The sequence below is a fragment of the Fukomys damarensis genome, unplaced genomic scaffold, assembly GCF_012274545.1.
Source record: "Fukomys damarensis isolate Sample0158 unplaced genomic scaffold, DMR_v1.0_HiC HiC_scaffold_21, whole genome shotgun sequence".
NCBI lineage: Eukaryota > Metazoa > Chordata > Mammalia > Rodentia > Bathyergidae > Fukomys > Fukomys damarensis.
In genome coordinates, this window is record NW_022900933.1 from 9,546,015 (window position 1) to 9,573,232 (window position 27,218).

A 27,218-nucleotide genomic window follows, 5' to 3' on the forward strand; every position below is an offset into this window, starting at 1 on the left:
AAGGGACTATTTAATTTCTGAAATACATACTTTTACAAACAAAGATGCTAATCAGAATTTATTAACATAAAAAGATGCTTCTGGAAAAAGGACATGCTTCTGGCGTGTAGTTTCATGAAAAAGAGAACACACAAAGTTGCACGTAAGAATTAAAATGTTTATGTGACAATAAAAAATATATATGCATACTAGAAAATTATTGGCAGAAAGGCAAAACCATGGACAGAGACAAAGGCTAAGATGTCTGAAAAATGTTTACCAAAATGTTCACCCTGGCTTGTCTGCATATAGATTTCCCAAAGAGCTAGATTTCTCTCTATTGAACTGGGAATGTATAGACCAGCAAGGGGACAAGGCTAGAATGATCCATGTGGTAATGGATTAGAGTTGGAGGCATCAGTAGCAACTCATGTCTAGCTTATATAGATATCTACAGATGGTTATATATAAAATATTTATGTATCTGTAGATACTTACAAGTTGATATGCACACCTCTATCTGCTCTCAGTTCAGAGGTCCTGAAAGAAATGACATTTAGAACCCACATCTATCTTCCATCCTTCCTTCCTTGCTTCCTCCCTTCCTCCTTTCCTTCCCTTCTTTCCTCTTTCCAACTGTTTGGAAGTATTATTTAAATTGACTCTATATGCAGAACATATGACCCGTAATTTTATTCCTAGATATTTACTCAACAAGAATACATATATAAGGATGTGTACATAAGAATATTCTTAGCAACAGCATTTCTAATAACATAAATCGAAAACAACTTGAGTGTCCATCAACGGTGGAATGGATAAGTAAATTGTGGTATATTCATACATCAGTACACGATAAGCAATAAAGTGAGTAAGTTAAAACTACACCACAGAAAGTCCAGATCTTTATTTCTAATACTATTTTATAACAAAATGAAGCAGGGTTCCTTGGGGGAAATAACTGATTCCAAAACTATGGCAAGAAATATATAAGTGGAGCATCCCGTAATGGCAGCAAGTAAGGAAATACAATTATGTACTGCTTAGTGATGGATCCATTCTGAGAAATGTGCTGTTAGGCAATTTTGAAATCCTGTAAACAGTGTAGAGTGTACTTACGTAAACATAGATGGTATAGATCAATCACTCAACATGGCCTTTTCATGCAATTAAGAGACTAAGTAAACACCAAATATCTGAAGTCCTGATGGCTAAACAGAACATACTGTTTTACAGTAAATGTTTTTTATATGCAGAAAGAATATAATCAAATAATGATAAAAGTATCCAATACATAAGCAACTGCCATTTATTAATATTATCAAGTATCATATATGGGATAAGAATGTTCTGTACTTTGATACGACTGGAAACACTGTAGGTTTGTTTATACCAGTGTCACCACACCCACAGCTAATATGTTGCACTGCATTACAACGACTGCTCAAAGATAGTGATTTTCCAGCTCTATTATAATCTTACGGCGCTAACTGTAATGTATGTGATCTGTCATTGATGGAAATGTTACTATTCAATGCATGATGTAGTTAAAAAAAAAAAAGTCCACGTTGATAGGAACATTGAAAATAAGCCCCAGAACCAGCTGACAGAATTCCCAATAGCTAATTCTAGAACAATTTGCATAATACAAGAAAGTCATACTGGATTATAATCTAACAATAAGGTAAACATCCATGAGTCCATACTGAAAATAAGTGTTTGAATAAATTATTAAATGCTGGGGAGGGGGAAAATAAATTTGTCACACAGAAAAATTCCAAATAATTTATTGTACCCACGCTGCTCTCAAGAAGCACAATCCTCCAGTCCTTAAGTGTGGCTGTGCTTAACGTCTTCCTTCCAAAGAGTATAGTATGAAAATAAAGATAAAGGGGAAAAAGAGAAGCTTTACAGCGGAGAAATCTGACAAACATCTGAGTCTGGTAATCAAGATTGAGATCAACAATCATAAATCATGCTGATAGTCTGTAACCTTGATGTAATGTGATGAAAATGACACTTTTCCTCTGTGATTTCCCTCCTCAAAAATCCATAATGTCTGCCTAATCACAGAGAAAATATCAGACAAATTCTAGCAAAGGCACATCCTACAAAATACCTACCCAGTATTCCTCTAAAAGTGCCAAGGTCATAAAAAACAAGGATAGTTTGACAAATTGTCACAGCCAAGAGGAGCCTAACGAGACAGAATTTTAGTAACTCTAGAATTATTCTTAAAAAACAAATTTTTTAAATAAAAAGAATCAAAGGGAACTTTTATATCAACTCATAACAATACAGAAAATCAGTAAAAGTTTTAAAAATAAGGCTTTTCCTTTTGCCAATATTCTAGACCAAAATCTTATCTAGGATTTAAAATCTTATCTGGGCTTTCTTCAGGATATAGAAAGATATTCTTTGGTACATCAGAGGCAGACACAATTTTAATTGAGTGGAGAGCTCAGGAAAGCTTAAATTTGTTTTCCTAGATTCTTGCTGTTCTCTGCATTTCAACTCATCTTTTGTGAGATGGTAAAGCTGAATGTTTACAGCTCCATTTGCAAAGTTTCCATCAGGCCCTAGTCTGTCTCAGTTCTTGACCATTGTATGTCCAAGAAACAGACCCAAAAGAGCTTTGCAGAGAGGCCTTAGGGTCTCTAGACAGAGTTGCACAGACTGGCCAATCAAAGTATAAGGATCAAAGTATAAGGATACACTCAGGCTTCTGATTCACTAGGGATGGAGGGACACTTCAACATGAGCACATCCAGTTGACAGACTGGTTGTAAGTATTCTAAAGATTCCCTTGCTCTTCCCTTCAAATGGGAGAGAAGAATCATGAGCAACTACATTTCCATGAATCAAGTTGATGGGGCAAGCCTTGGAATTATTTTATTTCATCTTATTGATTTTGTATGTATGCAGTTTGACTAAGTAGAATTATAACAAGATGCTTCCTCAATGACCTGGAAAATACATTACAAAACATAATTCTTCTAAATAGTGAAGTCCCTAAATTTGGCATTAGGATTTAGAAGCAAGGTCAGAAAACAGTGTTTTTCAATACCAAAAATGACAAAAATCAGTATGTCTCCTCCTAGCCCACTTGTAGTTATTCATCTCCCCTAAGTCTTCCACCCTCACAGATATTTGTAAACCATATTACGGATAAGATTTGACTATCTCTCAAATCCTGTCAGGTTCACAGGGGGCTCTTCCGCATCTCTACAAAAACTGCTAAGCTCAAATGGACTTTAGCTTCTTGAAATAAGCTAGAGTTTTGAAAATCAAAACATGCTAATGATGAATGCAAATGAAAACTCTACAAGGAGCCTAGAGAGAGAAGGTAAATAGAGAAGGTGTTTTTAAAGTAGGTCTAACAGGAGCCTGACCTATATATGGTTTCTGGTTGCTATAAAAGAGTCTTTTTTAGCAGAACTGGGACAAATCTTCTAGCTCTATCACAGCAGGTGCAGTGTGACTAGCAATCCTTTCACCAAGCAAGAATTCACACACACGCACACACACACACACACACACACACACACACACACACACACATACACACACATACATATGATCCACACATACATATGATCTACTGATCAAAGACTGGGAAAGAGGTGATCCAGAGAGGTGGGTATAGATACTTGATTACTGCAAAGATACTTCATTGTAGATGGCCTATATGAACATGTTTATAAGTTTGTGTCTTATGAGTTTGGAAATGTTTCTCCTTAATGCAGAACAAGGGCACACCTGCCTGTACTGATGCAAGACATTTCCAAGCCCAAGGCTAGACCCTCAGGTGTGGGACAAAGATGTCCACACTAAGTGCTACTCCAAGGAACCTGCTTGGGCAGTCAGCTAAACTCTTTAATGCTTTTGCACAGTAATTCTGGATCTTGGTTTTAAAACTGACACCTTACAGTTAATGTCCAACTATGTGACTCAAGATGTTTCTTAGATTCTTATTTTGGAGACTATAATGAGTGAAGATGGATTTATCCAACTTAATTGGATCTTTCTCTAATTGTGTTTGATTTTTCAACTGTATACAGCAATGGAGGGATCTTTCTTAAATGCAGTGAATGACTCGGTGGCACCTACGTAGTGTCTTTGTATCACTGAGGAAACTATGGCAAGACTTTAGGACTGCACAGCCAAAGCTTGAGCTCCAATCTTTTGTTCATGCTGAACAGAGATTCAAAGTGTATTTGTACCAAAGCCATCTTCTGTGGCTTGAGAACAGCCCTCCAGAACTTCCACCTATAACAGAAAAAGCAACATTTAACTGGAATTAATTTGTAATAGTCACCTAGCTGCATAGAGAAAGTCTGAGATTCCTTTAAGAAACTTTATCCATGAGTTAAAAAGGTTACTCTCCCTAAAATATTTGTATGTGAGAAAGACAATCTTATTCCCTAAAATGTGCTTTTAAAAGAAGTCATTTGAACTCTTCTACCTTCCAGGATAGTCATCACTTCTCTTCCCTCACTCTGTTGTCTACAGAAATTGCAAGGCTTCTGGTTACACTCTGCAAGCCCCTTGGTTGCTGCAGGGCTGCTTTATCATAACACACCCTGATATGTTTAAAAACATTTGCCAGCTGTAAAATGTCTTCTCCAAACTCCCACATAAAAGAATATTAAAACCAATCTCGTGCTGTTAGGAGTTTCTGGAACAGCAGTCCTGGAGGCAGCAGCTGCTCTTTCTTACTGTTATAACAGAAACTTTCTTGGCAGCACTGAGACAGGCCTTATAACCTCTCTGGAGGGAACCTACTAAAATTCAAAACCAGAGGCACCAAGCCCTGACCTGTGTGATCCAGATGAGCCTGACAGGTGTGAGCCAGCTCTGAGGATGGAACTGGCAAACCCCTCCTCCCATGAGCCATATAAGAAGGGAACTATGAGGGGGTCTCCAAGGCTCTGGATGAAGTTCTTACCTAAGAGCTCCACCTGAAGGTCGCTGCCAAGGCCAGACCCTTCAGGACTGGTCTCTCATTGGGAGCATCAGGAAGACCTTTGTATATCAAAGACATGCATGGGTTTTAACTTCCAAAGGAAGGAGTCAGAGATGGATGCTGAAGGGACTTCAAAGGGAAACAGAAGTGAACTGGTTGGCCTAGAACCTTGAATGAGAGCCCTCTGGTTTGCTAGGGAAGCTACAGCATCACTCAAAGGGAGGAACGGTGATGCTGGTGGGGTGAATACTGCAGCTTGAATGGTGCAGGCACCAAAACCAGATCGAAGCATCCAGGGGAGAGTAGCGTCAGTCCATGCTTTCCTGCAAGGTTCCAGAGAGCACAGTTATCATAGTTCACCTCTTGACTGAACTCAAGACTTTTTTCTCATACTATTTGCTCTTATCATTCTTGGAAGAACCAATAAGTAAGACATTTTAATAGCCTATAGTAATAAGATTAATACCATTTATGTTTTATATACATTATCTTATTTAATCTTCATAGTCAATCAATGGAGTATTATTATATCCATTTACTATATGAATGACTTGAAGATATTAAAGGATAAATAAATTACTCAAAAACATGCAAATAAACACACCTGTAATCTGTGTTAGCACACACCTTTAACCTTGGTATTCTGGGAGGCTGAAGCAGGAAGATTACAAGTTTGAGCCTAATCTGGGCAATTTAGTGATTTTAAGACCTGGCCTCAAAATAAAAACAAAATAAAATAAAATGGGCTGGGGATGTACCTCACTATGAAGGCTTTGAGTTCAGTCCTCAGCACTACAAAATAATAATAATGATGATGATGAAGATAATAATAATATAAATTTTTTAAATATGCAGAAGGCAAGTGCCTGAGGGAGGATTTGAACCCACCTGGGTCCAGCTTCAAAGCACATGCTTCTAGCCAAGTTATCTCCCCTCCAATTTCTACTTCTCTACCTTTCCTTCTCAGAGTGGCTGTCAAGCCTCAGTCGAGTGACCCTGTGTATGACAAAGTCCCTGAAGAAATATCTCCAGAGCACACCTTGAGGTCTCATTCCTGAATATTTTACAGGCTCTGTGAAATGAATTTTACTTACAAAATTTTAAGGATTTTCAGGAAAGCATGGAAATTAAAAGTATTCATTTATATTTGCTTCCTACAGAAATGACGCTAAAATTATAATTCAGAAATCTAAAGGAGAGAACCACGTGGACCAAGATCCTTTCTCTTGGAGACAACAGAAAGAAAAACGGTAGAAAGTGGATAGATGAATGATAAACTCACTAGAGAGAGTCGAAACCCACTGCCTGGAGAAGGACAGCCGGTGAGAAGCAAGATGGTTTGTAAAGGACCGTGTTTGGAGGCCCTGGGTGTGTCTGAGGGCAAGTATGAGAAGCTAGGCTAGAGCAATCTGACGGGCAGAAGTCTTTGTGAGAAGCATTTACACTCAGTCCTGTTCTTTCTACTACCTCCTGGGGGGGTAGTTTTTTTTTTTTCCTATTGTATCTACAACTATTTTGTAAGTTAGGGATTCTTTTAAAGCTTTAAGGATTGATTAAATAATAAAAGATCAAGATAGTGAAATAATGAAAGAAGTGATTTTTTTGTAGGAAAATGGATGTACCTCAAGACCACAATAATGTGAAGTGAAATAAATCAGACACACGAGCTGAAATATCACATGGTTTCTCTTCTATAAAAAACCAAATTACAGATAAAGAACAAAATAAAATAGACAGTAGAAAGTAAGGAGATAGATCTTTCTCAAACAGGAAGGGGGTCAGGAGATGGAGGGAGGGTCGAGGAAGGGAAGGGATAGGGATGGAAAAAAGGAATCTGGATATGTTACATACACGAACCAACTTCCCACAAGGAGTATAAACATTATGTACTGCAAACATTAGTATACAACAATTTCAAAGGTAGAAAAAAAAGATGTTTTTAATAAGTTAGGAGCTCAGTCTAGGAAATCCAATATCTGAATACTATGAAATTCAGAAAGACAAAATACACAGAAGAATACACAGAAGGGGACAAGATTATCAGTGAGGTATAAAAGAACAAAATGTCCCAATCCATAGGACACAAGCTCTCAGGTTGAAAGGCTCCCCAATCACTCAGCATAATACATGGAACAGACAAAAATTTCATAATCATGAAATTTTACAGCACCGGAGATAGGAGAAGATAAAAGGAGTTTCTGAAAAGGATTTTTTAAAAGTCGCATATTCTTTACAAGGCAATTTTTGGCTGAAGAGGAAATCATTTCTCTTTGCCAAGGCTCAAATCAATAAAATTCTTTTCATAAGACAGTAACTGAAATGTTCAGAAGTAGAAGAGACACACATCAATCCAAAAAGTTTTTTCAACAAAATCCTGCAATTCTGTACTCAAGATAATGTTAAATTATAATCAGATAATGCTAGAATTAGTCCCTTAGACATTTTCTTTAATGATATTGCTTCTTGAATGATTCTTGAAAAGTCAGAATATAGATTTAAGATCCAACTGCCACTTGTCTTGGGAAGGTTGAATGAAAGATGGTTTTTCAAACATAAGGTCCAGGAACACCATCTGCTTACTGCCTACCTTTCCTGAAGTTATTGGCCTCTTTCATTTACACCCAAGGAATTTGACAGAGACGCCACACAATTTAAATATCATCTTCATATAGTGAGACTCCAAGAACTGGATGAACTTTATTTTCTAACAGACATTCTTCAAGGTTCTCGTTCTCACGACATATATGAAGCATAAAGAATCATCATCCACCAAAGCCTGATTAGCTTCTATTCCTTCATGTACTATGATTTTTCTCCTGGGAATGATATCTTCCAGTCTCCAAGAAGCAATTCTCCAAAGTCTCACAGTGCCAAATGAAAGAAGCTGCTGAAAACCCCTGTCACACACATAAAGAAAGCGAACCATAAAATCTGAAACTTTCCAGCAAAGTTAATCAGTCCCTACAGAAAGCCTAAGATTGACCCTCAAGGCAAAAGCAGTTGCCGGATACCAAGACTAGAGTTGGAAGGAGAGTTAATGATGCTGAACATCCAACCACTGCTTCGGGATATTCAGGGCTGTTCACAGCAAGTGGACACCCCTGAAAGGCATACACACACCCCTATCTATAGGACTTTCAGAGCAGCCAATGTAGCATGTTTGTGACAATTAGAAAAGGACCCCCACCCCCAGATGGCCCCAGGCTCACAGTGTTGGTGTGGCCCTTCCTCTTGGCAGACTTAGTTCAATTAGAGAAACATCATCTGGAACTGGTCTCTGCTCTTTACTCCTCAAGAGCCTAGTATCTTTGCGTCTCCAATGCCCGATGTACACAGAGGCCCTGGGCATTTGGCTTGCCCCATCTTCAGTTGGTAAGCCAGCCCAGAAGCAGGTCTGTGGCATGCTCCTCAGGGATTATATCTCGATTTAAATCCTGGCTTCAACTGCCTGTTGGTGGGAAGAGGCTCACTGCCCCACCAGGAGATTCCTCTCTGGGGCCTTTGCCCTCTGCTCTCTACATTAGGCCCTTATCACAGGTCACCCACAGGGAAATCTCCTTTCCAGCAAGAGGCTTCTCTTGATCCCCTTTACCTCAACTTCTGGAAAGAAACCCATAGAGACTTTCTTCCCAATTAGTCCAGGGAGGCAGAGGATGATGATAGTATGAGGAAGAGAACCAGAAAATGTAACTGAGAGGACTGCGGGAGGGAATCTCCTGGGAAATAAGAATTTTTACTTCTTTTCTTCTTCCCTTCCCTCAACATCTGTTGAAGTCAAATTAGCAATCTTCAAATGAGTCAAACCAGGGATTTGGGGACAGTAGTAGAGATTATACCTTTACTACAGGCTGGAGTATGACCCCGGAGTCCATGTGGGCCAAGTTGTACATTGGGGGCTGCTGGAGAATTTGAATGGTGCCAGCTGGAACAGAAGCTACCCGAAACTGTGCCAGGGAAGAGAGAAACGTGGGGACCTAGCAGTTCTACTGTCCAAGGGCTCATGATCAAACATGATTTCTGTGCTCAGTCTAACGGTTACACTTTGGGTGTCATTCTTAGGGTTAGTTCGGCCTGGGTAAGCAAGGGTTATAATTCAAAGGCTCCACCTACACCCATCTGCGCTGCCCCAGTATCTGCAGTGCCAGGGGAGGTGCCCAGGATGATGAGTCACACGTCAGTCCCATTTGGACAGCTCCAGCGTCTTCATCTCATCAGTGTGTTGCAGGACACCGCTACAGTTATCTCTGTATCAAGAAAATTTAGGCTCAGAATTCATGTGGCCTCTGCTTTTCCTGTCTGCCCTCATACACTTGCCACCATTGAAAGAAAGAAAAATCATTCCCAATTCCAGCTAGTAGAATTAAAATTTTCCAAATAATGCCAACCACTCTTACCACTTGCTTTGCCCTGTGGCCTATGGAGAGCAGTCTTGAGGCCCAGACCGTCACACAATATACTAGCCATCAAGGATATATTACATTTTGTCTTGATTTAACTCCACTCCAAATTCAAGAGTGCTTTTTTTTTTCCTTTTTTGTACCAGGGATTGAACTTGGGACCTTGCACTTGCAAGGCAGGTGGTGGAACTACTGAGCTAAATCCGCAGCCCTAGTACTTTAGTACCTTAGCAAGCAAGTTCCTAGTTACCTCCATATTAAATTCCTGTTGTATCAAAATTACTCCTTCCTTGGTTTATATAAATGTCTTCCAGTTGGGCCAGTGTCTAATGAGGATTGTTTTAATGGACCCCCCCCAAACGGAACTAATTTTAACCCAAGTCAATATTTACATCCACTTAAGCAAAATAACTGAGTGACGGGTGGTCCACTCAACATCAGTAATAATTGAAGGACTTCTTAAAATGGAACTAATTTTAACCCAAGTCAACATTTGCATCCGCTTAAGCAAAATAACTGAGTGACGGGTGGTCCACTCAACATCAGTAATAATTGAAGGACTTCTTTTTCTGATTCGGGAGTTTTCCTCTAAGATTTTCCCAAGATGTATCACTCATGTGAAAACTTGCACTGGCTTGGAAATCAGTGGTATCATAACCCACACAGAAATCCCACCCTCTATTGCTCCACTAAATGAAGCAGCAAATGATCAGTTCAAAACTGACCTCCCTTCCCATGACTTCCTCTAAAATTTTCCCAAGATGTATCACTCATGCGAAAACTTGCACTGGCTTGGAAATCAATGGTATCAACACCACGAAATGGTTTTGAAGGATTCTTAAAGCTACTTGGCACTTTTTTGAGAATAACCCACACAGAAATCCCGCCCTCTATTGCTCCACTAAATGAAGCAGCAAATGATCAGTTCAAAACTGACCTCCCTTCCCATGTGCGGTCAAAGTTAACTCTGCGATTGGATGGCCTTTCCTTCTCTTTTATTCTTAAAGCTAAAAAGCTCCTGTTTAATTCTTCAGGTGAGTTGTTCATGTAAATGGAAGATGACTTTTGGAATACTCCAGCTGAAAGCCTTTCTTCTAACAAAGTCAACTTCTCCATGGGGACCGGAAGAAGGTCAGCTTTATTCATTCTTCTATCCTCATTCCTTTGTATAGCATTCAATATACAAAAAGTGCTTGATATTGTAATTGTTTCTGGGTTACAGTAATGAACCATATCACATAAGCCAGGAAACAGAGAACAAAGTTATATTCATTTTAGCCCATATAACACGGCTTATATATCTGTGAAGAACAAGACTGCCTTCTTCCAAAGGTGTTTTGTAAAGATGTAAATCAGCCCCTACTTGAGAAAATTATTTCTCTGTGACCTAAAGATATGACATGAATATCACTGTTCAGTGTGAACTCTTGCCTAAAAATTAATAGAACCGATCAAATATCCTTCCTTCCCTACAATTTAGAATTTTAAATAGTTACAAAGATGAGCCGTAGAACTATGGTATCTGTTCAGATTGTGACTCTGCTACTTGCTAGCTATGACCCTGGGCAAGCTTTCCTAATTCTTAGTCTTCACATCTGTGAAATTGGAATAATAATGACTTATAAATGAGGGGGTTATTGGGAAAAGCATGTGAAAAGTGCAAAGTGTTTAGCACAGTTTGTGGCATCATAAATACCCAATAAATAATAGCCTCTTTTATTATTATATAAGCTTGGCCCAATTTAGTAAACAAAAAAAAAAAGCTTCATCTGAAAATGTTGTAAGAGTACTTGAGTCATCTTTGAAAGGCAATAGAAAAACACCTACATTGCCTGTAACCCTCCCCTACAAAAAGCACAATTGTTACAATCATTTCCTTCTGGTATGGATACTTGCAGAGTAGTTATTTTTATCAACCACTCCTTCAGCAGCTTTTGTCTTTATAAGCTCAATGAAGCTTCTTAAGGTTATAGTATCACTCAGAGCTACAAGAAGTATTTGCTTTTATTGGAGCTGTTTCCCTAATTCTTGTCCTTTCTCTGACATCTACAGCTCAGCTTAGATTTCTGAGAGATGAGCTTGGTGTGAGATCATAAAGAGGGAGGCTCCTGTGAGCAGGGCAGACTGACTAAAAGTGGGAAAGAGTCTCAAGGGCTGGAAGAACCATGCAGAATGTTAGCCATTGGGCCTGGTATTTCCTTTCTTGGGACACCAAGTCCCGTCTGATTTAGGCTTTCTTCAGAGCTCCTGGATGGTTGCAGCTCTTGGAAAGAGACCATTGGCATGGAGGAGTTTCTGACAGGGTAGGACTGGTACTCAGCACATGGGTTTGGGAGCATGTGGTGAGAATTTCAACCTTATTCTCAGAGAATTGATTTCAGCTCTAGCTTTAGCATAGGTTCAAAATAGAACCTATCATTCTAGCCTCTTGGTCCTGCCAAACTAGAAAGAAAGATGAAATACTAATAAACAATATATGCTTAGGGTAAAAAATACTGGAACCCCATCCTGACTCGGTCATTACCCAACACAATCCTGGATACATGATTTTTCTCCCTACACCTCAGTTTTATTAAAACTCTAAAGTAAGAATGGTTGTATCTATTTTTAAAAAGTGCTTTGAGCATTAAATGTTTTTGAGTGTCTAGTAAATACCAAGTAGTTGATAAAGTGTTGCTTTAATGCTAATATTAATATTGTCATCATGTTGATTATTATCATCTTCATCTTCAAATTGTGAGGACAAAATTTAGAATAAGAGGACTAAGGGAAGATATTGAAGAGGGAATGAACAGTAAGAAAAAAATATGTGCTTTCATTGGATTGCAGAACTGGCGTTACAAGCTGGAACCCAGTTCTGAAACTAGGACATTTTTGATTCATTCACTCTCTCCGTTTTTACAAGAAAGAACACATTTTCAACACCCACACAGTGACTTCTGACAATCCATACTTCAGTGACAGAGCTGGAATTAGAGAGACAATTTGTTTCTCTACCTTATATCTCTGTCACCCGATTATCATGTTCGAGTTCCCTTGGCTTAGCCTTCGATGTTGATGCTGCATTTCCTAGGAATCTTCTAGTGTGTATGAGGGTCACAGTGGACCACATATCCCCTTCCCCTAGCACTGCTGAAGCCAACAACAGGGAGTGAGTGTGTGCAGTCATGCCACACATGGCAGGCATAGAGTCTAGCTCTTTCATTTCACTCAGATTCTCTGACAAACAAAACTGGGTTTCATTTCTTCTTTTAGTCCAGCAGAACAGGGGTTAATGACTGTGTCCACAGAAACAAAAAAGAAAAACTCAAACCCAATTAAAAAGATCTCAGAAACAAGTCAAGCATAAAGAGTGTTCCAGAAACGCTACAATTGAATTTTTTTCATTGACAAATGATCCTGCCATTGCTGTAGATAGGGTAACGTATCTAATTCCTATAATTCTATATCTTCAAATGAAGCCTGCAGGAGATGCCTTGATGGATGGGAAGATAAACGTTACTGAAAGGAACACATTCCACTTCATTCTCTCTATGAATTCAATCTCTCACCAGGTGCCTGATGGTAGCATCTCTCTTCCACTCCTGCCTGAAGCCAATTCTCACTTGTTTGACCCCAGAGAAGATCATGAGGCCAGTGGGCTCACAAACAACAAACTCAGCGAAGGTTTCTCCAAGCAAACTTCTTCCTCCTTGGAATTTCATCTTTATTTTCTTCATGCATGAGAGAAAGAAAAAAACCAGTCAGTGACCAGAAAGAGAAGAGGCAGAGAGATGACTAAAAGGCTCAGCGGATCACAAACAAGAGAATCTGTTTGCTTCTGTATGGTAAAGCACCTACCATTACCACTTTGTGCTTGAGCCAGAGTGACTTGGTGCTTCTGCACGAGCACCGACACGAAAACCATTCAGTTGGTCATAGTGCCTGTGGCTTGCTATGTGATAAGCTATGTTATACATTGGGGGATTCCAGCACGAAGAGAAGACAGAGTACTGGAATGGAACATTATCATGTCACCTTGGGCAGGTAATTGATCTCCCTGTGACTCAGCTATCTCACCTGTAAAATGGGGATAATAAACTCTACCTCAAAGACTGTGATGAAAATTAAATGACAGAGCTTAGCAGAAGAGGCCTCCTTCTCCTACTTTTTCACACTCCAGCCTCTCCCCAGTCAATGAATGCATGTTCTCAGTTTACCCTCTCTATCTAAGTCTCGGGACAGAGAGCTTAATGGAACAGAGCATAGTCTATGATGTGATCACAAGGCCTCAATCAAGATTTGTCATCTTTTCCCTTCAGTGTGACACCGTTTCCCTCATCTCAGCAAGCACCTTAGTGGGTGAAAGCTGCTCAGCTGAGAGATGGCCTGGGTGTGCCCTTCCGAGGGACAGAGTGTTTCCAGGCCCTCTGTGACATACTTGGCTCCATGTGGACATTACTGGATCTGAGCAGTGCGGGAGGAGGACTGTGTCCTGTGCTGCATCGCAGTTCTTCCAGGCTCCTCTTTCTCTCCTGCTGTCACTGTGCTAACCAGCATCACACAGGTACAAGCTGAGCACGTACTGCCTTAGCTATAAGCTGTCACCTGGTGTCCTTCTCCAGAGACAGGAACTACTCGAGCCGCAGCACTGACACTGCAAGGCCCAAGCACCATCCTAGCTGCCTGGTGACTGCTGGTGCCACACCTCGTTCCCCAGATCACTAACCTTAAGTGGGAAGATTGGCACCAGTAGTCTCATTTCAAATACCATATCCTGGCTCTCACCTTCCATTTGCCCCAATTCATTCGCAAATGAACATGGTTGGATTTAGACATGGCACTTCCGAGAGTACATACTGAAAAATTTGAGAACCCTTTGTTACACACACACACACACACACACACACACAGTCAGAGAGATAGAGAAAGAGACAGAGAGAGACACAGAGAAAGAAAAACTTTTTCTAATCAAGATCCAAGTCTTCGTAATGGTTTTAAATTGACCTAGTTTCTGTAGTAAAGTTCTACACACATCACCCAAACTCTCTCTCTTTCATTTCACACACACACACACACACACACACACACACACACACAAAGTGTCTTAATTGTAAGTTGACAGGGAATGGGATGGCATTTTGTTTACTCCATAAAGAAATGCTTTAATGATTCTCTTAGAAATAATGCCTTTTCTTAGAACCAATTTTCTTTTTGATATTTAATGTATGTTATTGCCAAGTTTTTATCTGTCTTTCAGAACTACTCACAAAGTCTATTTTTGTTGCTGTGAAACTCAACTCAAAGAGCGAGGATTCCTGTGTATGTTGATAACAAATATTTTGAGGTTTCTTTAAGTAGCATAACTCCACAGAGCTGAGAAAACAGAGTCATGAAACATTGAAAAGGTATCACATCTGTAAGTACCACCTAAACTAAGTCTAAATTAACACTCTGAAAGATCCCACACTCAGAAGGCTTCACCTGCTGTCCTAAATGAGGAAAGTTATGAAGGGGAAGCCAACAGTAAAGCAGGTAGTCAAGAAACAATTTTATATTAACCACAATTTGTTTTTAAGAAGTGATCAAAATACAACTCAAACTAAATCAGGCAAAAGAGAAAAGGATAGTGGAAGGCATAATGCAGGAGCAGGTTCTAAACTATTACTCTCTCAGAGATTAAAAAGAAGTTACCAGGTCTCTCTCCCTTTCCAGCTTCTTTCAGTGTGAAGAAAGATCTTGGCTGCATGAAGTTGTAGGTAGCCTTCCCAGAAAATCGTGGAGAAGGACTCTGGTTGGTCCTACCTCAGACACATTTCCATGCCTTAGTTTAATCACTGTGGCCTAGAGAAGGGGGCACTGTGATTGGCCAGACCCTGTTCACATGCTCACACCCATGCTTTAGTGCAGCAGAGGACCAGGAGTGCAATCCTACTAGTTCGATCTGGAATAGAAAGTTAGACATTTCTCTGAAGACAGGAAGTGCCAGAGAAGGATAGAAGAGAACCAGGCAGATGAAACAATGAATATCTACCTCAAAATTTCATCTGCTGGTTTTTCTCAGTGAACAGCCTCTTAGCAGTGATCTCATGAAAATAGAAACAAGGGTTTATCTATATTCATATGTACACACAGCCAAAAGAGTGAAGAGAAAAGGAGAGGCTGTTCTAAAACCTACCAATCTCCATTACCACACAGAGAGATCTTTATTTCCGAAGAAGGGAACATGTTCAAGTTGGAGGTGATAAATGGCAACATGAAAGCTCACTTCCTCCAGGGACAGACAGGGTAAGCGGAGGAGAAGTTGGGCCAAGTCGGCCAGGGCTGTGTGTGAGAGCTGCTGGTAACACAACCCCAATCCACAGAGGATCATCCTTGCTGCCTGCAGCCCAGTATGGTGACACTGAGCCAGAACTTCACCTCCTCTTCTGCTGGCTCTTTGAACCCTTCACAGACTATGGCTCCTTTCCTCCACCATCTACTTATCCCTGGTAGCCAGGAATTAACTTCTCCCTTTGTTCCTGCTTCATCAGGCTATGGAAGTTTAGACTTCATAATTTGACTGAAAGTTATAAACATAGTTTTAATAAAACTGATTTTCACCCTGGTAAATATGATTCTGGTTCCCTAAACTCTTTTTTTGTTTGTTTGTTTTTTGAGACAGGGTCTCACTATGTAGTGAGACTGACCTGGAACTCACTATGTAGCTCAGGCTGGTCTTGAATACACAGCGATCCTCCTGCCTCAGCCTCCCGAGTGCTGGGATTACAGGCGTGCACCACTACGCCTGGCCTCTGGTTCCCTAAACTCTTAAAGCTCAAATTTTGTTTTCAAAACTCTGATTTTAATCACCATTTGCAGTTTTACCTCCCACTACTTTTCTTCATAAATATGTTGTTCATAAAAGCTATATTTGAAATTTCTATCATTCAGCTAGCTTTTTATGTTCTGGATTTCTGGTACTTTGCTTGTGCCATTTCCGTCACTTGAGTGGTTCTTTCTTCATCAAAATCCCAGTCATTCTTCAAATATTAGATCAAAAACAACCTTTCCTGTGGAGATTCCTATGGGAGACTGGGGGACATAGTTGACAGTATGGATATTAGATCCCTGATGTTGGAATCAAGTTCATTTAAGCAGCTTCCAAGTACAGAATTTCACTACTTGTCTTCTTGATATTCTGCCATTGCATTTGTTTTTTGTTTGTTTATTCACTTAGTTGCTGGGGGTTGAACTCAGGGGCCTATTGTATCTAAGTATGCACTTTTCCACTGAGCTACATCCCCAGACCCAGTTGCTTTGAGCAAGTTATTTCATCTACCTCCAGCTAGTAAAATTAATACATGTATTGAGTCTAAAGAAAGTATTGCCATTGGGATTTTATTAGGGATTTAGAATTGAGAGAGAAATTCTGAATGTGTCATATAAAATATAAACCTTAGTCTTCTGGGTTGAGGGAAACAAATTTATGAGAACGCTTGTCTCAAAATAACATAGAAAATGTGTAAGGACCTGATACTACAAGATTTTCTGGTTTGAGTGTTGAGTATTTTGCTGCCAGACATGTATAAACTATAGTACCTATTAAAAATACATTTATTGGAAGTTTTGCTTCCAAAAAACACAGGGACTATATTCTGAGGAAATCTAACATACATAAAAGTTCCAAAAAGTTATAAGTTTTATAGTAGAATACACCTGTGGTTAGAGCATATGAAATATGTAAACAAAGGCTAACATATTCCTTCGCTTTATAAAATTGCTCATTTTATGAACTTAATACAGGTTCATTTTTGAAACTGTCTACTCAAGAGTTTCCTACATGTTGAGATTCTGTTCTTTATTGCAGCAAGCTGTTTCAGAGATTTCCCTGTTGATCATCTTGGATTTACAGGTATCTTAAAAATTCATTTCAAAAGGCAGTAATTTCTCTGTACAATCTGATTTCAAAGTGTCCTTGTTCTCCTTTACTTTATCACCTACCGCCATCTGGTCTTATTGCCTAAAGGTTGTCAACACCACCTGCTGACAAATCTCACAAGACCCTGTTGGGCCTCGTATTACTTGACTTCTGTATGGGACTGACATTGGGGACCATTTTCTTGCCTTTGAACTATGTCCTCTGGTTTCAATGATCATCCTTGCTCTCCTCTTCATCCCGTGGCTGTTCTTCCTCCATTTTCTTCCCACAGCTTGCTCCTTGTCAGCCTTCCTGAAAATGTAAGGGCTTCCTGGAACTCGGTCATCCTATCTTCTTCCTCCAAATTCTCCTGAGCAGTGTGGCTTTGTATATACAGCGGTACCTTAGTTCACGAAGTTCATTCTTTCCACAATTCTGGTAGCAAACCACATTGGATGAGAACAGAATCAAACTTCCCCATAAGATCAATATTAAACCTTACCACTGAATTTGATTCCGTTCTCATCCATTTCAGTGGCACCCAGAATCGTGGAAAGGTTAGGTTCATGAACCGAGGTACACTGTCATTGATCTCCCACCTGTCTCACCACACATCTTCCCCCGTCGTCATGCACTAGACCTCCTCCCCTTATACACTCCTATCTCAGGAAGGTGTCATCCACATGTACATCGTTGTTAGGAGGCATCCAGGATTCTTCTGTCATCCCTCATCTCAGATCAGGCACCAGTTCCTCCTAGTTCTGCCTCCTACATCCCTCCTATCGATTTCCTCTCTCTTTGCCTTGTTGCCTCCTGGTTGGCCCCTCCTCTTCCATTCCTACTATTTCCATCTGTCCTTCCACTGCTGCTAAGGTGATCTGAAAATAGCATCATGTTTCACTCACTGATGATCAGAATAATTCAGTAGCCTTAAATCTTCTACTGGACATATCCTGAGTTCTTGATCTGAGGATCTGAATTAGTCCCTGCTTATCTGCCCTCTCCTGCTTCTCACTCACCATACTCCATGAGCAAAAAATTCAAAACCATATACTTTTTCCTAAATATGTCATCCCTTTCAGGCACCCTCACTCACACATCTATTGTATTCTCTGCCAAGAATTCTCTACCTTCACCTTGTTTGTCTTCTTGGAAATTCTCTTAGTCTTTAAATCTTAGCCACATATTACTTCCTCAGAAATTTTTGATTCTCCCAGATAGTCTTGGGTTCTACCTCACCTAAGCTTTCCATAAACTATAATAGCTATACTTTATCCAATAAAAAATCAGTAATCAATCAATGACAACCAAACATTATTGAGTATCTACTATATGCTAGGTACTGGTTGGGCATTTTTCACTCATCTTTGACAAAATCATATTCAGATCTATCGCAACATTGTTCAACTTTAGACTATTGACAATTTTGGAGTGATAAGTTCTTGTTATGGGAGCCTGTCCTATGCATTTCTGCAGGGTGTTTGGAGACATCCTTGACCTCTACTCACCAAATTCCATGAGCAGTTCACCTTGCAGTTTTAACAACCAAAAATATTCCTGGGTGTTGCCAAACATCCTGAGGGACAAAACCACTTCCACGGAGAATCCCTAGTACATTAGGCTTTCAGAAACAATAACATCCAATGGGAATTCACAGCAACATAAAGGAAAAAGTAAATTGCTTTGGTATTTTTTTTCTATAAACCATGAGCCAAGAAGTCCCTTTTACTGCTCTACACAGGAGACCTGAGTTCTATCTCTTCTCCTTGCCCGGATGCCTTTTTGTAGGTAGAATAAGCTATCATGGGCAGTCTCTCAAAACTGGGATGGGCATGAACCAATCTGGATTTGTGAACCCACTTCAACTATCACTACCTGAGCTAAATCCCTGGCCCCATGAAAAGTGTTATTTTAAACACCCACAAGACTATTGCTGTACTGGATTTTGCTTCTGAGTGGATAAATAAATTGAAATTGAAGCATTATCACATCAGAGTCTAAGATTTCAAGCCTGGTTGATTCGGATCTTAATTCACTCCACAAATACTCACCAAGGATTCTCTGTGACACCAAGCTGTGCTCTGAGGAGACACGGGATGGATCAGGGTCAGCTTTTACCTCAAGATACTATGGTCAAGGAAGTTTCCTCTCTGCCACATTGCTACTTTGGCCGGCATGGGAAAGACTAACCTCTCATATTCACAACATCCAAGAAAGATAAAAAGTTGAGTTGCAAGGTCCCAATTAGGTATTTTTGGCCCATGTGATTGAAATTTTACAGGGACTTCTTTTATATCTCTCAGAAGAAATGATGGGATCATTTATTGAGCCGAATCATATGCCAGCTTCTCTGTTTAAATTCATTTAAGACTGTGAAGAATGTATTATTATCTCATTTTTACTGATGAGGACATAGAAACTTACAAAGAATAAAATGTCACAAGTGGCAAAACCAGAATTTGAGTCCACATTGGTTTTACTCCAAAACATTTCATTACTGTGTCATGCAAAATAAGATGCATTTGGAATGACAGTAAGATAGTATGAAGTTGTACACTACTATCTTTCCCAGGGATGTGAACACTGGAGGAAGATTCTCTGCTCTCCTACCTGAATTTCTCATATGGAGAATTACAGACAGGTGGTTACTATAGAGAACTTCAATCCACCCAGGCTAAGCCAGAAGAACCTAGACACAGAATGCAAAGAAGGATTCCTCATTAAAGAAGCAGTAATGCTGGATGTTACCATCTGTGGCTACTTGGAGAACGTTTCTCCAACTCAGGAAGGGAACAATTCAACAAATCAAAAGGACCAACACAGAGACGATGGAGTGGAAGACATATGACCCACAAGTCTAGATCCAAGAGGATCTTGCTTAAGGTCATCCTTAACAAGTTACAACAGTGCATGATATTGCAACCTTGCAACTTATGATATGATACGAATACACTTGGGGTCCAGAAAAAGGCAGATTGACAATTTCATTTAGAGCAAATCACTGAATTCCTTTGACAGATTCATGATTCATCCAGAAGATACACAAGTGGGGTCAAGGAGTACTACATCCCTTCCCCTGGTGTGTTTTACAAGCCTCATCACTTTCTAACTATAAAATACTTTCATTTGGATTATTAATATAAACATTCTAAATTTCATAAAGTGAAATCTAAAATTCTGACGCCTTGGCCAACAAAACTTGGGCTTCACATTTTAAATTTCATTAACATGAGTAGGAAAACAAAAGAGAACATCATGTAATTGTGGATTGATCAGCTACAACAATCAGGAAAAACAGCCATTAAAGCAACCTTTGGTGGTACCCACCACAGCAGCATTCTGGGAGAAGAGAGGCATAAGTTGTACAGATGCCCTTCTCAAAAGATTGTTATGGCCATATTAGCTTCAGGTCATTACATTACTTAATCACGCATTCCTTAGTTTGATCCCATATGTATCAAATGAATAGAAGCTGGGGAATTTAGGTTATGTCACCTTCTGTATATCTATTTGTAGTCCCTTGATTTACATAAAGTCTGAGATGTCACTAGTCTCAAATCCTGGTATTCACTTATAAACCACACAGCTGGCACACTTAGCTTGCTGCATGTCTTAATTACTTTTCTTGTTGCTGAGACAAAATACCTGACACCCAAAGTTAAAGGCACAAAGGTTTATTGTAGATCACAATTTGTAGAAATTTCATCTGTAGTTGGTGGGCTCCAAAACAGGGTGGTATGGCAGAGGGACATTGCTGAGGAAAAGCAGTCCAAGGCATGGCAGGACAGATAGAAGGCAGCAAGCAAGCAGCAACAGGCAGAGCAGCCTTCCTCCTCTCCCTTTATATTCTACACATTGATTGGTGCTACCCATACCCAAAGTGGGTACCCTGAGGCCTAGCATCACATTCAACTCACATTCACACACCCTAGATCCAGCCACTTCCAAGAAACCTCACCTATGAGCACCTGAGGCTTTGCAGGGGCACTGTACAGTAGCAAAAGAGGATACAGGATACCCAGGGAAAGTGTAATTTACTTGTGCTCTTCCTCCCTATTCTCTGCTGCCATAGCACTGAAATTTGCAGTTAGTTTCTGGTATGCACCTAGGCTGGTGCCTAGAGAAAAATGTCTTCTGCTCCCCACACAAGTTTTGCCATGCTCCAGTTTGGTAGGGATCAGGAACACCAGTGAAGATCAGCTTAAAAGTAAAAATAATAGCGGTATTGAGAGCTGACATCATGAGGGAAGAAGACCTGAGTTATGACGAGTCAAACCCAAAACTAACACCTAACATTGGGAGTGGAGAATGGCTCTTAGTATCATGCGACAAGTGACTCAGGAACGTACCCCAATCCAGCTCTGCTGCTGTCCTGTGTGCACCTTGTGAGAAAGATTGCACAGCAGCCTCTTTCTGGGGCCTTTGCTGAACTAAGAACTGTTCCTTTAGAGTAAGGATACAGGGTTTTTGGCTTTGAGCCCCATAGAAATGTCAGAGATTTAGTATGCAAGATTTAAATTCATCTAGCTGTGCTAGCTACTAATAAAAAGAATCCATGTGTATACAAATACAAGAAGAACCCCTGGGTCTCTAAACCTATTGGGGGAAATATATCTGGAAGAGCAGAGACTCTACCAGCAAGCACAGGGGCTCTGTGCCATTAGTACTTGGATTTCATTGAACTATAGCTTCATCCTTAATCTGACAAACCCAGAGAGAGAGATACTTGGGACATACATGCTTACCAATTTTGTCCCCATAAAGACTTTCAGGGCTAACCCACCACTGGTTTCTCATAGCTTACTGATTTATTTTCCTTGTCTAAAACAAATTCTTCCACTTTAGGCCCTAGATTCTAACCTTTTCACTTGCCTGAGCATTTTTTTCTAGTAATTTTATTTCTATTTACACCATTGGTTTTTCTGTTTCTGTTGGATCATTATCATGACCTTACATGTATGCTATTATTTTTCCCATCCTTAAAGCAAATGACTATTCTTCTAACTCTCTTCTTTCCTCTACCTCTGGTCCTATTTTTTTTTTTTTGCCTCTTTTGTATCAAACTCTTCAAAAGTCCTATGGGGTCAAGCACTCTCTCTCTTCCTCTATTGAACATACCAATCGAACTCATCTGCCTCCAACTGCTCTTATTACAGTCATCCATTACCTACTGGTTCTTAAGTACAATGACCAAATTTTAGGTTTTGTTTCTTTTCTTGTTTTGCTGACCCTAACACTCCAGTTGTAGTTTTGATCTAATTTGACTTAACTGCAACATTTGGCACGAGCTGGCATGCTTTTCTCCTCAACCACTGTCTTCCCGGTTTGCCTTCTGTCTTTATGTCTCTTTCTATCCCAGTGACTACACCTTTAAACTCCTTTGTTTTTCCTTATCTCTCCCGCCAGCCCTTTATCTATTCTTAGATAAAGGATCTGATGATCTGATCCAGCATCATTGTTGTAAATCCCCTCTAGTCTTTGATGACTCCTGAATTTATGTCTGAAGCCCAGGCCTTTCTCCCTAACTCCAGACTGAATCATCCAACTGCCGACTGGATAGCTCCATATTGTCGTGTTTGTGTCCAAAACCTAGCTCTGGATCCCCAGATCTGTGTCAAGTGCATCCTTTCCTATCTCAGTTGATGACAACTCTATCTTTCCAGTTGCTCACACTAAAAACTTTGACTTCATTATTGACTTCAGTGTTATTCTCACACTTCCCACATACCATCTGTCTGGGAATTCTATATTTCAAAATATAACCGTAATTTGACTGCTCCTTCCTACCATCACTGCTGTCACACTGGTCTGAGCGACTACCATCTCTCTCTCTTGGGGAGCTGTAATAACCTCCTGATAACACCTCCCCTTCAAGATTGAAGAGTCAACAATTTTTAAATTGTGTGATGGAAAAGGGGGGCTTTATTATACTATCATCTTGTCATCTCTCTGCTCATGCCTTTGTCTTGACTTCTACCTCACTTCGGTATGGGCCAAAGTCCTTACGATGGCCACAGGGTTTCATATGTTGCACCTCTATGGTCTCTGCTTCTACCATCTTCCTCCTCACTAAGTCCTGTGACACTGCAATTTTCCCTCTTTAGGGCCTTTGTTTAGTCTGCTGTCTCTACCAGGAATGCTCTTCCAACATATCCAGAACTCCTACCAACTTGGTTCAAATAGTATCTTCTCAATGAGAGCATATTGTTCATCCTATTTAAATTGCAATCTGGCCAGGTGTGATGGTGCACGCTTGTAATCCCAGCACTCAGGAGGCTGAGGCAGAAGGATCACTGCAAGTTCGAGACCAGCCTGGGCTACATAGTGAGTTCCAGGTCAGTCTCAAATACATAGCGAGACCCTGTCTCAAAAAACAAACAAAATAAAACAAAAATTGCAATCTACCTGCCTGGCATTCTTGACCCTCTTTACCCTGATATATTGGTTTTTTTCCTGAAAGAAATAATTTTGTTTTTATTATTTATTGTTTTTATTGCTTATTGCTTTCTGTCCATTTTCCTCCCTACCTCTTCCCTAAAACATAAGCTTCTCAGAACCAAGTACCTGTCTACTTTGTTCACATAAGTATTCCAAGCACCTAAACAGTACCAAGGTGCCAGAGCTGCTCCATATAATATGTGCCAAAAAATATATGTTTAATGAATCAATGGATAAACAGGAAAGCAAAAAATAAAAAAATAAAAATAAAAAACCACTGGTGTTGACTTGTCCTGCCATGTGTCTTGACTACAGAAAGAGAATGTGCTGATCATTGCCACCATAGTTGCTTCTGGTTCATGTAGCAGTTATTTTGTTGTTGTTGTTAAAACGGCATATGTGTCTTTGTGATGTAGTGAACATATTAGGCAGTATGCTTCTTTATCCTCTATACCTTAATAGGGAAGATCTTCAGAGACTCAGAAGGGGAAAGCCTACAAGCCTAATGGACCTGGCCTCCTTAGCTCCATTTAGTTTTACTGACAATAAACCCAGAAGTTAGAAAAAACTAGACCACAGGCAAGTGAACTTTGGTCTCTCAGGAAACACATAAACCAGGTCTGCCCGGGTTGGGTTACGCACAGGCAAAGAATGAAGCACATGAAGCAGTCAGGAAAAACCACGTTCTTGGAAGAATATGGCCTGACTGTCGGCTTCTACTTGGAATCTCTGTCCCAAGATGATGTGGAGGTATCTCTCCATCTTTCTGTCTCTCTTTGTCTATCTCTCTGTTTCTCTGTCTCTGTCTGTCTCCTTGATGCCCTACTGAATCTTGAATTCTTGAAACAAACCCTTTACTCGAATCTGCTTTCTATTCATCGAAAAGGCATCCTTGGGTCAGGGCACAGAAGCCACGGTGTGTCTGACCTCTTGCACATTCTCATGGAAACACACCAATGAATTCCAGACACTGGACCAAAGAGATCAATACAGATCCCTGAGCTGAATCCTCAGAAATATTCAAATGCAAATGTGACAAGAGCTAGGAATATGTGCTTTTAATAGCTTCCTAGACTATTCCAGTTTGCAAATCAGTTTGGGAAATCACCATAGGCCACTATTTCCAGAAACAGAGGCTCAACTCATTTCTAGAGTATAAATATGGGTCTTTTTAAAATTCTGGACAGAATTTGCATTGCAAATATAGAGGCATGTCTTATTGCACATATCTGTATACACCTAGCTATATATCTATCTGTCCTGGGTGTAGATAGTATACAAAAGGTGGAAAATTGACCTCGGTAACCTTCAGGATTTTCCCAAGAAGTGAACTCCCTTTTCTGGCAGCCTTTCTTTGGTCTGTACATACAAAATAACAATATGAAAGAGCGCAAAGCTCCACATGTGGTAGGCAACCAGCACTATGCTAATTCCTTGGAGGTCACTTAGTCCTACACTCGGGTCACACTGACAGAGGGGTGGACCAGGTAAATTTTATGGCTCCTCGTAACAGTCCAAGTGATGCAGCTGAGATTAAAGAGCTAATCAAATTTCACGCTCCAAGGCATGAGCTGATTATTGCTGGACCGAGAGGGGATTTATTCCCTGAGGTTCTGACAGGCACAGGGGGCCAGGTGTACTCTGTGAGCTTCACACACTACTGACCACCTTCCTAAAGCAGGATCCAGGAGTTGGAATGTCCAATGCACTTGGCTTTCATAGTTTCTCAGCTCATAGGAGCCATAGGAGAAGCTCTATATGTACATGATTTGCAGAAGCAGAAGGGTCTGGAATAAATGAGGGCACCCAGAGAACTTGTGTGCCACGACTTGACCCAATCTAGAAAGGAAAGAGAATTCTAAAGACCTCTGCTCTTCTTATTTGGTGTCTCAACTGCTGGAATCATCAGTCTTATCATTTGTGATATCAAGATAGTCTATTTTCCCAGTGCCCATCTAGAATGATAGAAAATCAACTTAGAAGGTCCTTCCGGGAGAAGATCTGGATGTTGCCAAGTAACCAAACTGTGGAACTGAGAATCATAACTGTATCCGATCCCCAGATCTTCTCCAGTCCTACAGAGTATCTCAGATGGAATCGAGTAAGACTAAGCTACACGTCCCAGTTTATCCACAATGCCCTGCCAAGAGTGCTGTGGCTCAAGACAATGACCCTATAGGTAGGAAGGTCCCTCTTTTCTCTTCCTAAGCCAAACATGCTCATTCTTTGGAACTTGGGTCAAATCAGTCTACCTCTACCCAAAGTCGTCTTTAACTACCCTGGGCCACAGAATGCTTACTATGTTCAGAATTCGTTATAAATCATTTACCAATCATTCTAATGTGCACAGAGATTATCTCTATCCTTGTTTAAAAGAATAAAGATAAAGCTCATATATTTTTTTGAAAAGATCTGACTTTGAAGATGAGGCCTCATCTCACCAACTTGTTAGCCAAGTGAATCTTAGGAAGTTTCTTCCCTTCCCTAAGACAGTTTCTTCCATCTGTTAAATGCAGAAAAACCATACTTTGTGGGGTAATATTTAAGATTAAAACAGTCTGTTTAGGGCCAAGGATTTAGCTCAGTGTTTTCATTGCCTGCCTCACAAACACAAGGACCTGAGTTCGATTCCCAGTACCAAAAAAAAAAAAAAATCTATATAAATCATATGGCACATGGTAGGCATTTGATACATTATTAATACTTATTTAATTTTTCATATGCACCTATTTTGCACATATAAATTTAAGCTGTTTAAGGATAGAATTAATTCTTATGCATTTCATAGTCATCATAGGTTAACGCTCACAAGTGTTCATGAAATATTTTTAAGTATGAACTAAAGTACATTTAGGGTAAGGTTGTTTCCAAAACACTAGCATATGTAGAGCAAGCTTATGTTATGTCCACGGTAAAGAAAATGTCCTTAGTCTACTAGTTCAAGAAGCACATTATTAGTGGAACATACATTTCAGTTGAAGACATGGAACCCAGACATCCTGATATTGGGAATATAGGGGTGAAATTTGTATTGCAAGAATAAAAACAGCAAAAATTGAAACATGGAATAGGAATCTTCCCATTTTCCAATGGAAGTAGGAAGAGAGCAGGTGAAATACCTCCAAAAAGTGATCAGGACAATAGGTTTGGATATCAGAAACCAGTGATAAGAACAACTTTATAACAAACTCAGGTATTCTCATGCATGATCCAAGTTTTTATTTGGTATCTGTAAAGCTAGGTGCCGATTTTGGTATGGTCACCCTAGGTAAAATAGAAACATAAAGGCACTTCGCTGAGGGATGTTTCCAAAGCTTCCTCCAGGAAATAATGGCACACATTCTTTAAAAAAAAAAGAGGAAAAAAAAGTCAAGCAATAAAACCAGATTTAATTTTAGACTTCTCGAAGAGCAACCATGCTGTCATTCTATGTGCCAGAAAAAAAAAGACAGAGAAAGGTAATGGGCTTCAAAAACAAACCTAGAAGGGAGAACTGCTGTTGCATCGTGTCTAAAACAGTCAAATTGATCATTATGCATTTGCATCCCAGAAAAAAAAA